At 41.9% G+C, this 12,161-nt stretch overlaps 1 protein-coding gene across 1 annotated transcript in view; it reads right to left on the bottom strand.

Annotated features, from left to right (window-relative positions):
- The window catches only part of LOC124595637 (homocysteine S-methyltransferase YbgG-like), an 84,703-nt gene extending 81,199 nt beyond the window's left edge, over positions 1 to 3,504 (bottom strand). Inside the window, exon 1 of the mRNA XM_047134465.1 lies at positions 3,384 to 3,504. The gene's annotated coding sequence lies outside the window, so the exon portion shown is untranslated. The remainder of the gene's footprint in view (positions 1 to 3,383) is intronic.
- Positions 3,505 to 12,161: the final 8,657 nt, after the last annotated feature.

The raw sequence follows: 12,161 nt of genomic DNA, 5'->3' as shown, positions 1-12,161 counted from the left end.
TTGTTTCACATAAAACTTGTATGTGAAGATCTTTAAGAACTATAACACTCCATTTCATCAAAAGAGATAATAAAAGTCAATTTTCTGAGACAGTACTAACACAGCATGTTCTGTGTTGACGAAAATTGGCATTATGGAATTGTGGTTGTGCAAAAACCCAGATTAACTCTTATAAAAATAGACAAGGAGCTTTCACCACAGCGAGAAACAGCCAATTTCGCACGCGCAGCATAAGCTAAATGTCAGTTTAAACGAGAACAGCTGGCTGAGAACAAATCTGTCAGTTTGAAACCGTTAACAGGGACATTTGTTTACATAAATATCGTTATTATTAGTGGTTTTTCTTTGTAAGACTTAACTTGTAACTAAACAAAGCTAAAACATAACTCTTTGTTGTTTCAAATGGCTCTGAACACTATGGGACTTAACATCTGAGGTCATCAGACCCCTAGAACTTAGAACTACTTAAACCTTACTAACCTAAGGACATCACACATATCCATGCCCGAGGCAGGATTCGAAATTGTGACCGTAGCGAACTCTTTGTTCAGTATGCATGAGAACATTAATTCCGCCTTCTAACAGGTTATAACTGGCGCGGCCCTATCAACAGCGATGAGTGCAGTGCGTCTACCCTATGTGATAAACGTTCTGTGACTGCGTATCGACCAGTTCTTAATGCCAATGGTGTGGATATGTTGCATAATCTTAGGAAAATCATCTGCAAGGAAAAAGTTGAGGATCTCAGAGGAATCTTAGCATGAATAATTTGTAAGGAAATCTGATGTGGTGCAATGCTACGAGATGCACTGACCTGGAACTGCAGCAATACTTCGTTCACAGAACTCACGATGGGAGACCGTGATGTTGATACTGGGTTTGATACGGACGAAAATCTTATCTCATTGTTTCCACTTTTAAGAGAGCGCAGGTCTGACAAAAGACATTAGCAACAACTTTCATTATTACCTAACCGGTCCACGAATTTCTTTCATTAGCGATTCTTATTGTGTAGCATGTAATTTATGCAATATCGTATGGTGGATGGGTGTTGGTATTTTACACAAGTTGGATCTTGTACGTTCGTATCTGATACCAAAGACTCCACAGTAATCCAACCCAACAACGTGGACAGTTTATTGACTGAAGGTAACGCAACTGTCATGAAAAATAATACGTCGTTTATGGCACTTGCTGATATATTGATCGTAATTGTTTGTTACGTTCTTTACGCGACTTGTAGTCGTTAACCTTCAAGCGCCGACTGAACACAAACGCAGAGTTTTATAGATAAATGTCCTTAACGTGGAGCAGAAAATACGCGTATGCGTACTTCAGCATGAATTTTATGAGGTTTTAACCGTTATAATGTTCTTGTGAGTGTGAACGTAAATTCTTGTCAACAGTTCATGCAGGTGTTTAGTGTTGTTACGGCTTTTATTTCAGCTGTAACCCAATCTGTACATCCGTTCATTGTGTATTAAACAGTAAGTTTTACTGTCGTAAGTCCTCACTGTCGCTAACTTTAATCTAAACCTTTGGGGTAAAGAATTCAGTGCGTCGTGTAATCTCTTCGACTTTGTACTGGTGACGTATTGTGTACTTGGGAAGCGTGAGATCCTATGCTATACTAATTGTGGAAACTTTTTAGGTCTCAAACTATAGAGGCTGTGGCAAGATCTTTTGCAGGAGGTAGTGAAGGCGGTGAAATTAATGTAATTCAGAATTACAAGTCTCCTTTCTACACTCATAAAAACCATTTTTTTTTTTAAAAAAGGAACATTTGAACGTAACAACAGTGGATCCTCGGCAACATCATCTTGACAGGTTTAGCGATATAAAAGTAGACTATTTTGAAAGAAGAGAAGCCATTTAGAGCATGATACTCCATTTCATTAAACTTTTTTTTTTCCTATGAAACAAACGTATATTTAGAAATGCTCAGATATCTGCTATAGCACCATAACATTTAGACATCGACTTTGAATGAAATCATATGAAACTGGATATATCAATACGAAAATTAACGTTCTTCCTTTACTTTGGAATAGCCGTCGTAAATTTATTTGGTATGGGTTTGTACTGCCAACGAAATCAATTAATAAGAAGTGGACTAAATAATCATTTAAATTATTGGACAGGAAAGGCGCACTTGCCTATATGCAAAGCTAATAAAAGCATCTACATAAACAGCAATGAATCCATTAAATTTAAGGGTCGGTAGGTGCAAAACATTTGATAACCTCTGGTCTATACAGCAATCATGTTGGCCAGAGTACCAGGCAACAATTATCAATTCATCACGTGGATTCGAACCTGTTCTGGTGCACTTCACTAGTTCTGTCTGTAGCACTACAAGGGGTGCTCTGTTTATTTAGACATAACCATAGTTTAATTTTTACAGTTATTTTAATCAAGATCGAAAAATTTGTATGTTACGGCGAAACATAACTTGCTGGACAAGTTCCATTAAATTTTGTGTCCTGAAGACATTGAGTAGGAAATAAGGCGATATTTAGAAAAAGAAAAATGAATCAGATTCTTCTGATACCGAGACGGAAAATGAAATTGTCGAAACAGAAAACCATAAAAGTAACATCAAACAGTCAGCATTTTGCAACTTAACAACCCTCATAATGACGCGGATTTTCTGAAACGCCTTGCTCCTGTTTGAATGGAAGAACGTTTGAAACGACGAGTGTTGCGTGAAATATGACCCCGAGGAAATTCATGCCTTCTTGACGAGGTAAAGGTGCGAAGAATCGCAGACTGAGGAACTTAAAAAACCTGGAATTTATTACACATGTGCAAACAAAAAAACAACAAAACACGAACAATGTGTTTACAGTGCAACGAAAAGGTATACAAAAAACGTGGTGTGATGGATATAAAATATGAAAAGTGGCAGAAAATGGAATAATTATTTATTATTCGTCTCATATGGTTGATAAACGTCGTACTTTGCTTCTCTAAAATACATCTAAGCGTTTATATACGCTTTTTTCTCAGATAAAATATTTCTCATACAGAATGGGAAAATACGTAACCTGACTACTAATTTCAGTGTAAAATCCGAAAGACACCCGCTTAAATAACTTTGAAAGCCTCCCTCCCCCAGTGAAGGATAAAAATGAGTAACCAGATTATGAAAGTGGTGAATGTACATTGTTGGGAAGAAACCATACAGTTCGTGGATGGAACCGAATGCTGCCACAGAAACTAGAGGAAATCGCTGTTAAGTTCAGAGTAGTTCCTCACATTCATAAACCGAACACAGTGACATTCTCTTTAACAAACCAACTAGTCGGGGCATAATCAGTGTGGAACGCGTGAAAAGTTTGTAATACGTGAATGTACATCTGCCGGCGCTGCGAAATCCTTACCAGAAGTGTAACGCTCAGCGAGCTGCGCATGCGCCAAACAATACAAAGTAGTCAGCTGACTGTCGGCAGCTACGATCGGCCTGTGCGTTATAAGGCCGCCGGTAGAGTGGCGCCACTGTCGCCAGCCTGCTGCAGCTTATCCCTTCCCCTTCCCCCTCCCTTGCCGATTATCCCACTCACTAATTCGGGGCACCACGTGGGATAACTTTCAGTTTGTAGATCTATGCGTGAGATTGCTAGTTTAATAGGTCGTGCAGTGGTGCAAAGGCTGATCCACTCTCTGTGACCTCCTAGCAGCCGTTCATGACTCCTTCAGCAAAGCTCAGCTCTAAAAGCTGCTTTCTCAGTAACCCACTGCTACCTGGAAAGTTTGTCTACTATTGTGTTCCCTAGCTGTCGTACACTATTTTCATCATTATTTGATTACGTAAAATGGCCCATTAAAAACATACTACTCCTTTAACAATTTCAGTTCTTCTGGGAGAATCTAACGTAAAATACAGGGCGTTACAAAAAGGTACGGCCAAACTTTCAGGAAACATTCCTCACACACAAAGAAAGAAAATATGTTATGTGGACATGTGTCCGGAAACGCTTACTTTCCATGTTAGAGCTCATTTTATTATTTCTCTTCAAATCACATTAATCACGGAATGGAAACACACAGCAACAGAACGTACCAGCGTGACTTCAAACACTTTGTTACAGGAAATGTTGAAAATGTCCTCCGTTAGCGGCGATACATGCATCCACCCTCCATCACATGGAATCCCTGATGCGCTGATGCAGCCCTAGAGAATGGCTTATTGTATCACAGCCGCCCACAATACGAGCACGAAGAGTCTCTACATTTGGTACCGGGGTTGCGTAGAAAAGAGCTTTCAAATGCCACCATATATGAAAGTCAAGAGGGTTGAGGTCAGGAGAGCGTGGAGGCCATGGAATTGGTCCGCCTCTACCAATCCATCGGTCACCGAATCTGTTGTTGAGAAGCGTACGAACACTTCCCCTGAAATGTGCAAGAGCTCCATCGTGCATGAACCACATGTTGTGTCGTACTTGTAAAGGCACATGTTCTAGCAGCACAGGTAGAATATCCCGTATGAAATCATGATAACGTGCTCCATTGAGCGTAGGTGGAAGAACATGGGGCCCAATCAAGACATCACCAACAATGCCTGCCCAAACGTTCACAGAAAATCTGTGTTGATGACGTCATTGCACAATTGCGTGCGGATTCTCGTCAGCCTACACATGTTGATTGTGCAAATTTACAATTTGATCACGTTGGAATGAAGCCTCATCCGTAAAGAGAACATTTGCACTGAAATGAGGATTGACACATTGTTGGATGAACCATTCGCAGAAGTGTACCTGTGGAGGCCAATCAGCTGCTGATAGTGCCTGCACACGCTGTACATGTTACGGAAACAACTGGTTCTCCCGTAGCACTCTCCATACAGTGACGTGGTCAACGTTACCTTGTACAGCTGCAACTTCTCTGACGCCTCGTCCATTTCAGGTGTCCTCGTCGTTCTAGGTCTTCCCCAGTCGCGAGTCATAGGCTGGAATGTTCCGTGCTCCCCAAGACGCCGATCAATTGCTTCGAACGTCTTCCTGTCGGGACACCTTCGTTCTGGAAATCTGTCTCGATACAAACGTACCGCGCCACGGCTATTGCCCCGTGCTAATCCATACATCAAATGGGCGTCTGCCAACTCCGCATTTGTAAACATTGCACTGACTGCAAAACCACGTTCGTGATGAACACTAACCTGTTGATGCTACGTACTGATGCGCTTGATGCTAGTACTGTAGAGCAATGAGTCGCATGTCAACACAAGCACCGAAGTCAACATTACCTTCCTTCAATTGGGCCAACTGGCGGTGAATTGAGGAAGTACAGTATATACTGACGAAACTAAAATGAGCTCTAACATGGAAATTAAGCGTTTCCGGACACATGTCCACATAACATCTTTTCTTCATTTGTGTTTGAGAAATGTTACCTGAAAGTTTGGCCGTACCTTTTTGTAACACCCTGTATAAGTAAAATTAATAGAGAAAATGTGTTTTAACTCATTGACTGCACTCACTGGGGGTACGAAGGGGTGCACAAAATAAACCGAAGTGATGTTCAGATGGGCAGAGCTTCTGTAGTGCACCAGTAACACCGGTTCCCGTCAGATAACCGAAGTTACGCGCTGTCGGGCTGGGCTAGCATTTGGATGGGTGATCATTCGGTCTACGGAGTACTGTTGGCAAGCGGGGTGCACTTAGCTGTTCTGAGGAAAACAGAGGAGGTACTTGATAGAGAACCAGCGGTTCCGGTCTCGTAAACTGACATACTGCCGAGAGAGCTTTGTGCTGACCACATGCTCGTCCATCTTCGAATCATGTGACGCCTTTGGGCTGAGGATGACACGACCGGTCGGTATCGTGAGGCCTTCATGGCCAGTTCGGGTGGAGTTTAGCTTTTAGTTAGAGTTTCTGTAGTACTGCGTTTTCCCGCTAGGAGCGCATACAGCGAATGTTCCAAAGTCAGTCAGCCGAATGCCGTCGCTGAAGACGGTCACGTCTTGTTTTGGCACTGTTCTGTATGATTTACTTTTTTGCAATGGCTAATTTGCTCGGAAAAAGTGGAACAGAAACTCTTGAAATGTTGAAAACAGAGTACAAGGACGATGTTGTGGGGAAAATTCAAGTGCCTGAGTAGTTTTCCATTTCAAAAATGGTGAAATGTTAATCGATGACATACCGCGTTCTGGTCGTCCTTCCACGGCCCGAATACATGAAAAAGCATTCGCGCAATCATCAACGAAGATCAACGACGGACCACTGAAGAAATTTCAGAGCTGTCGGCAGTGACTTCGAGTTCAGTGCAGTGAATTGTGACAGAAGATTTGGGAGTGAAGAGGGTCGCTGCCAAATTCGTGCCACGACTGCTGACTAGTGAAGAAAAACAAGGTCATGTGGAGGTATGCTGTGCTTTGAAAAAAGTCTCGAAATGATCCAAACTTTTTTTCAAAACAGGTGACGAAACTTGGTTCTATACTTACGAACTGATTCAAAGCAACAATCAAGCCAGTGGAATTCTTCAAATTCGCCTCGCCCCACGGAAGTTCGTCAGGTGAATTCAAACATCAAAACAACGCTGATTTGTTTTTTCGATGTGGGAGGTCAGACAGTTAACCAGGCTTTCAACTTGGAAGTTTTGAAAAGATTGCCAACAATGTGCGGCGGAAGGGAGCTGATTTGTGACAATCGGGTGACTGGTTTTTTCATCATGACAATGCCCTTAGTCACAGCGCTGTCTGTAGGACAATTCTTGATAAAAATGGTATTACCCAAGCTCCTCACCTCTCATACTCACCCGACGTATCCCCGCTTGACTTTTTATGTCCTGGAGTGAACAAAGGCATGAAAGGAAAATGTTTTGTTGATAGTGCTGAGGTGAAGAAAAAAAGACGGAGGTTCTGTCAAGCATCACAAAAGTTGAATTTCAACAATGTTTTGAAAAATGGAATAAAAGATTAGATAAGTGTATTGGTGGAAGTGAAGAACATCTTGAAAGGAACTGAAGATTTGTGCTTAAAATGTGAATAAATAAGTTTAAGAAAATAAGCTTGGTTTCATTTGGCTACCCCCTCGCATGTCTCCTCAGGAGCATCTGGAACGTCCTTGAGGTACGTTTACAGAGGCCATAGAACCTGCATATTGCCTACAAAGTAGCCCAGAAACGCTTTCAATGCATTTCTAAAGAGAACAGTAGAGGGCTGTACCGGTTTTTACTTCGTGTTTCAGTTTCCATTTACCGAGTAAAGCCGGACGGTGTGGCCATTCGGTTCTAGGTGCTTCAGTCTGGAACCGCGTGACCGCTACGGTCGCAGGTTCGAATCCTGCCTCGGGCATGGATGTGTGTGATGTCCTTAGGTTAGTTAGGTTTAAGTAATTCTAAGTTCTTTGGGACTGATGACCTTAGATGTTAAGTCCCATAGTGCTCAGAGCCATTTGAACCGAGTAAAGTGGTCACTGGAGTCACATTCGATAGAAGCGGGATTAAAATTCCCGTCCGGTCAACATTTTCCGTGGTTTTAATAAGTAGATTAACGTGAATACAAGACTGGTTCCTTTGGAAACGACAAGGGCGATTTCTCTCATCCTTACGTCTCAGTTCCGAGTATGTGCTCGTCTCTATCCTCAACGTCGTTTGCTGGACATTAAAACGTGGATCTTCTGCTTACTTTTCAATTTTTTGGGGCAAACACGTTCATCTGTTTCCTTCTTAAGTAAATCACCTGACGGTGCTGCCCTTAACCCCCACACGCATGCTTTATCAAGCTGTAAAGTGCACTATTATATTTGTTGTTATTATTACTCTACGTATGCTGTTATCTTCTTGGAGACGAGGTCCGTCTATTCATCTAAAATGAAAGACTGTTTGTTTTTCTGTTCGTTTCGCGCCGTCTTATTTAGAAAGCATCCCTAGTGTCAGTGAGTGGTGATTTTCTGAGGTGTCCTCGGAGTCTTTCGCGACGGCATATATGGATAAAACGTTCTCGGTTTTCAAACCGCGTCAATTCGAGTAAAATCCTCGAGCTTTCGATGACCATCTCTGCCATCGTCGTCAGGAGTTCACTGACTGCCGGGGCTGCTACGGTTTCTCTCTTATATAGAAAACGGACATAAAATACAGTTCGAAAATACAAAAGTGTTGGCTCATGCAACTACATATTGGGACTCCGTTATAAAGGAAGCGGCCGAGATTCGTTTAAACAACAACAATTTCAACAGAGACCAGGGGTACACACTCAGCAGGGCATGGGGGCGGGCGTTGGACATCGAATGAAAACAAAGACAGATGGTCGACGCGGGAGAGGCAGTTTCAAACGTGGCGCCTGCCCCTGGCGCCCCCTGACGTCACCGGTGCTGCCACGGGCAATAGTTCCGTTAGCTGCCCGGGTCGACTTACGCGCGCGCTCCACATTGCGTCAAACTGATTGGCTGCTGATGAGGTCATCATGCCTATATAAGCGAGAAACCGTAGCAGCCTCTGCAGTCAGTGAGCTCATCACGGAGATGGTGATCGAAAGCTCGAGGATTTTACTCGAATTGACGCGGCTTGAAAACCGGGAACGTTTTGTTTATTTTCTGAAGTCTTCTAATCACATATGAGTAGCGAATGAATTGTATCTCGTTTTCTTGTGTACAGCAGAATGTTCTATTTTCGGCGTTTGGGAACAGATTTCACTTAATTACTTCACTTTCACTGTGTGATTTTCAAATACGCGTGTTAGATATGTGTGTATACAAATTTCTAAATTCGGACATTCTGATGTACGCAGGAAAATGCGGTAAAATAACAGCGCGACTCATTTGTGAAAATAAGCTCTAAAAATCACCGCTGAGGACGCTTCGTAAATAAGAAGAAGCGAAATACAAAAATCAACACCCTTTTAATTAGTCTCCGAAATGATAACAGTAATAATAATATGGAAGCAATAAATTAACTAGAGAAAACTTAAAACATTATTGGACATATTTGTGTTTTCACTTATATTCAAGATGTCAAAATGGAGAGCAAACTGTAGACAATTACTTCATTCTTTCTGAACCGAGAGAGGTGGTGCAGTGGTTAGCACACTGGACTCGCATTCGGGAGGACGACAGTTCAAACCCGCGTCCGGCCATCCTGATTTAGGTTTTCCATGATTTCCCTAAATCGCTCCAGGCATATGCCGGGATGGTTCCTTTGAAATGGCACGGCTGATTTCCTTCCCCATCCTTCCCTAATCCGATGGGACCGATGACCTCGATGTTTGGTCCCTTCCATCAAATCAACGAACCAACCCTCTGACGAAGAGAATACAAGAATATCGAGATTGCACGAGGTTGGAGAACGAAATCGACAATGTGCTTTTTAAAGCAACCATTCTAAAGCTGTATATTTAGAGAGATTTATGGAAATCACGATGGACAGACTATATTTTCAGAAAGGTCCAACAGTGATCTGAATCATGTTCCTCTCGAAGGTGAGTTCACTCTCTCAACCATTGCATCACGGGACGCTGTTGCATATGAACAGAATTTCGTATTTCTTGATACGATACACGAATTCATTACCACTTAACCTAACACCTTTCTATAATGTAGCTGTGACAACAATTCATTCTAAAGATGATGCCTTATAGAACGGAGTACAATAGCTGTATGAAGGGAACATATTTTTAATAGTTTGATTGACATCTTACCAAACCCATGAGAAATTTTACTTTCAAGAGAGATAATTAGTTCCCTGGTTACCCTGGAGGAAGAAGATAGATTAAGGAGGCATGTTCATGAAAAACACACACTAGTTAAAACTGCACAAAATACACAATCTTGGAGCTATACAGTGACATTTTGTATCGTGTTTTACATTTAATTAACATATTTATTGTTAAGTTCCTTAGATTATATGTATATTTAACATTTTTATGGAGTTTAAAAATTTTGATTACAAAAACTAATATACGTAACTTTCCTCGGAAACTATTCAAGAACTTTTTTCAAAATGTTATGTGTTGAATCTCTTTCCATATAGCAAGTACTCTCATGAGGGTTTTTTAATATATCAAATAGCGGAACTTCAACAATTTTTTAATTATGATTCTGTAAGTATAATATGAAAGTCACGCAAAATTCCAAGGACTTTGCCCCATATCTCAGTTTGTACCCAGAATTTCAAAATTTACTATTGAGGCATCATTTATTGGGTTTACAGAAATAAACGCACAAAATTTAATAATTGTAGTCATCACATATTCTGGGATAAAGGGGGATATACTTTGAAATGCAATTTAAAGTTCAACCTAACGTTTTTCTTAAATGTCACCTCTTCAGAAGGCCCCAGATTTGTACGCAGAGTCTTCCTTCCCTTCAACGCTTCTCTTCTGGTTTCTCGTTTTCTGCCCTCTTTCCTTAACCATGTCTTCAACTGACTTCTTACCTGCATAGAGGCGCTTTAAATCTAGTTTTCTGATGATATCTTGCATGAAATTTCCTATCTTAAAGCCCATCCTCTCTAAGACCTTCATCCTCACTACGTTTCCATCATTAAATACAAATACTGCATCATAAGTTGCAATTTTGACAATTGTAGCAGATGAAAATGTGGTTTTAGGGCCTCGTTTTCATTCGAGTGAGTACAGGGCCTCATTGGGATTCTGAGTTTTGCTATGAACCCACTTTTCTTAGAAGTTCATGATCGGCTAGAAACCTGTAAGTGCGCTTGACAACTTCCAGGATACAATTTGTAAGCCTTTCCTTGTGAATGTTGGGGTTGTTATCCCTCAGAGCCAGTAGATGCTGAAGTGTTGCTTCATAAAGTGGGTGTGGCAGGAAGGTCACGTCACACACTTCATTTTTTTAGGCGCTTGGGATGCGATTTCACCACTGTCACTTTGGGAACTTGTCGTCCGCGAGTCTGAAGATTGACATTTTCGGTCAGTTTCATGAACGTCGCCCCTTAACACCGAAAGGAGAGACTGCCTGTGGCAACAATTTTATCCTCCTTTTTAAGCGCCGGGAGTTACGTTTAGGAAGAGGTCTTGGAAATAGGTCGCTATGTATATAGTCACGAACGATTTGGTCTATTTCTGTAACTGATCCCTCATCATATTTCTTGACAGACCTCACCAATTCACCTTCCAACGACCTTTCGTATTGTATTGATATTATTTTCACAATTGCTAACTTCCGACACGACAAGCACGCTTTTTGACTTATCGATAACTCTTCTCAGTAATGAGCTTGATTAATCTTTTAACTGCTGCCAGTAAGAAAGAACATTCGAACTTTTATCTGTTATTGCTATAGCTACACAACGACCTGCACAGTGCTATGAACCACTGCTAACAACTATGATGAGTCGATAGGCGACTTGAGACCAGTTATGGAAAAACGAGAGTTCCACCACGAAAGCCGATTGATCAAAAGATTTCTTATTACTTATGTAAGAATATTAATTTTACTTTTGTAAGAACATTAACTCCTGTGGACTGAGGATGACACGGCGGCCGGTCGGTACCGTTGGGCCTTCCAAGGTCTTTTCGGATGGAAGAACATTAACTACCGTTCAGACCAATTTTGTTCCCGGAAGAAGTGAAACAGTTTCAGGAGTACAGCACCACCATTACGACTCTGTATGGGCTGCAATGAGACAACAGGAGGTGGCAGTCGCTGTAGGAACGAAAGTATTGGACGTACCTGCTACGCGGCAGCTTGCAAGTCGGGATCAGCAGGTCAAGTGATAACGGCCGATCCTGGCTAGTGGAGAAAGCAGGCCGCAGTCCCCTCGCTTTTTCAGCCACAGCTAAGGTAATCTTTCCTTTGTTGATGAAAATCGGGATGCACCTCGAAACGCTGTTTCTCAAACGAATTAACATTATCTGCACCTTCTATATCTGACGTAAATTAAACATCTTTTGGAGAAGGATTCTGCCTTGAGCAAACACAGTCCTGTTTCTTTTATACTCATATATATTTCGTCCGCAGCTCGTGGTCTAGTGGCTAGCGTTGCTGCCTCTGGATCACGGGGTCCCGGGTTCGATTCCCGGCCGGGTTGGGGATTTTCTCTGCCCGGGATCTGGGTGTTTGTGTTGTCCTCATCATTTCATCATTATCATCGTCTTTCGTGACAGGGACTACATTGGACTGTGAAAAAAAATTGGACTTGTAAAAACTGGGACTTTGTACGGGCGCTGATGACCGCGCAGTTGGGCGCCCTACAAACCAGAC

This window comes from Schistocerca americana, chromosome 2, assembly GCF_021461395.2.
Source record: "Schistocerca americana isolate TAMUIC-IGC-003095 chromosome 2, iqSchAmer2.1, whole genome shotgun sequence".
NCBI classification, from domain to species: Eukaryota; Metazoa; Arthropoda; class Insecta; order Orthoptera; family Acrididae; genus Schistocerca; species Schistocerca americana.
The sequence above is the reverse complement of the archived record's forward strand: the minus strand, read 5'-3'. Positions and strand labels throughout refer to the sequence as shown.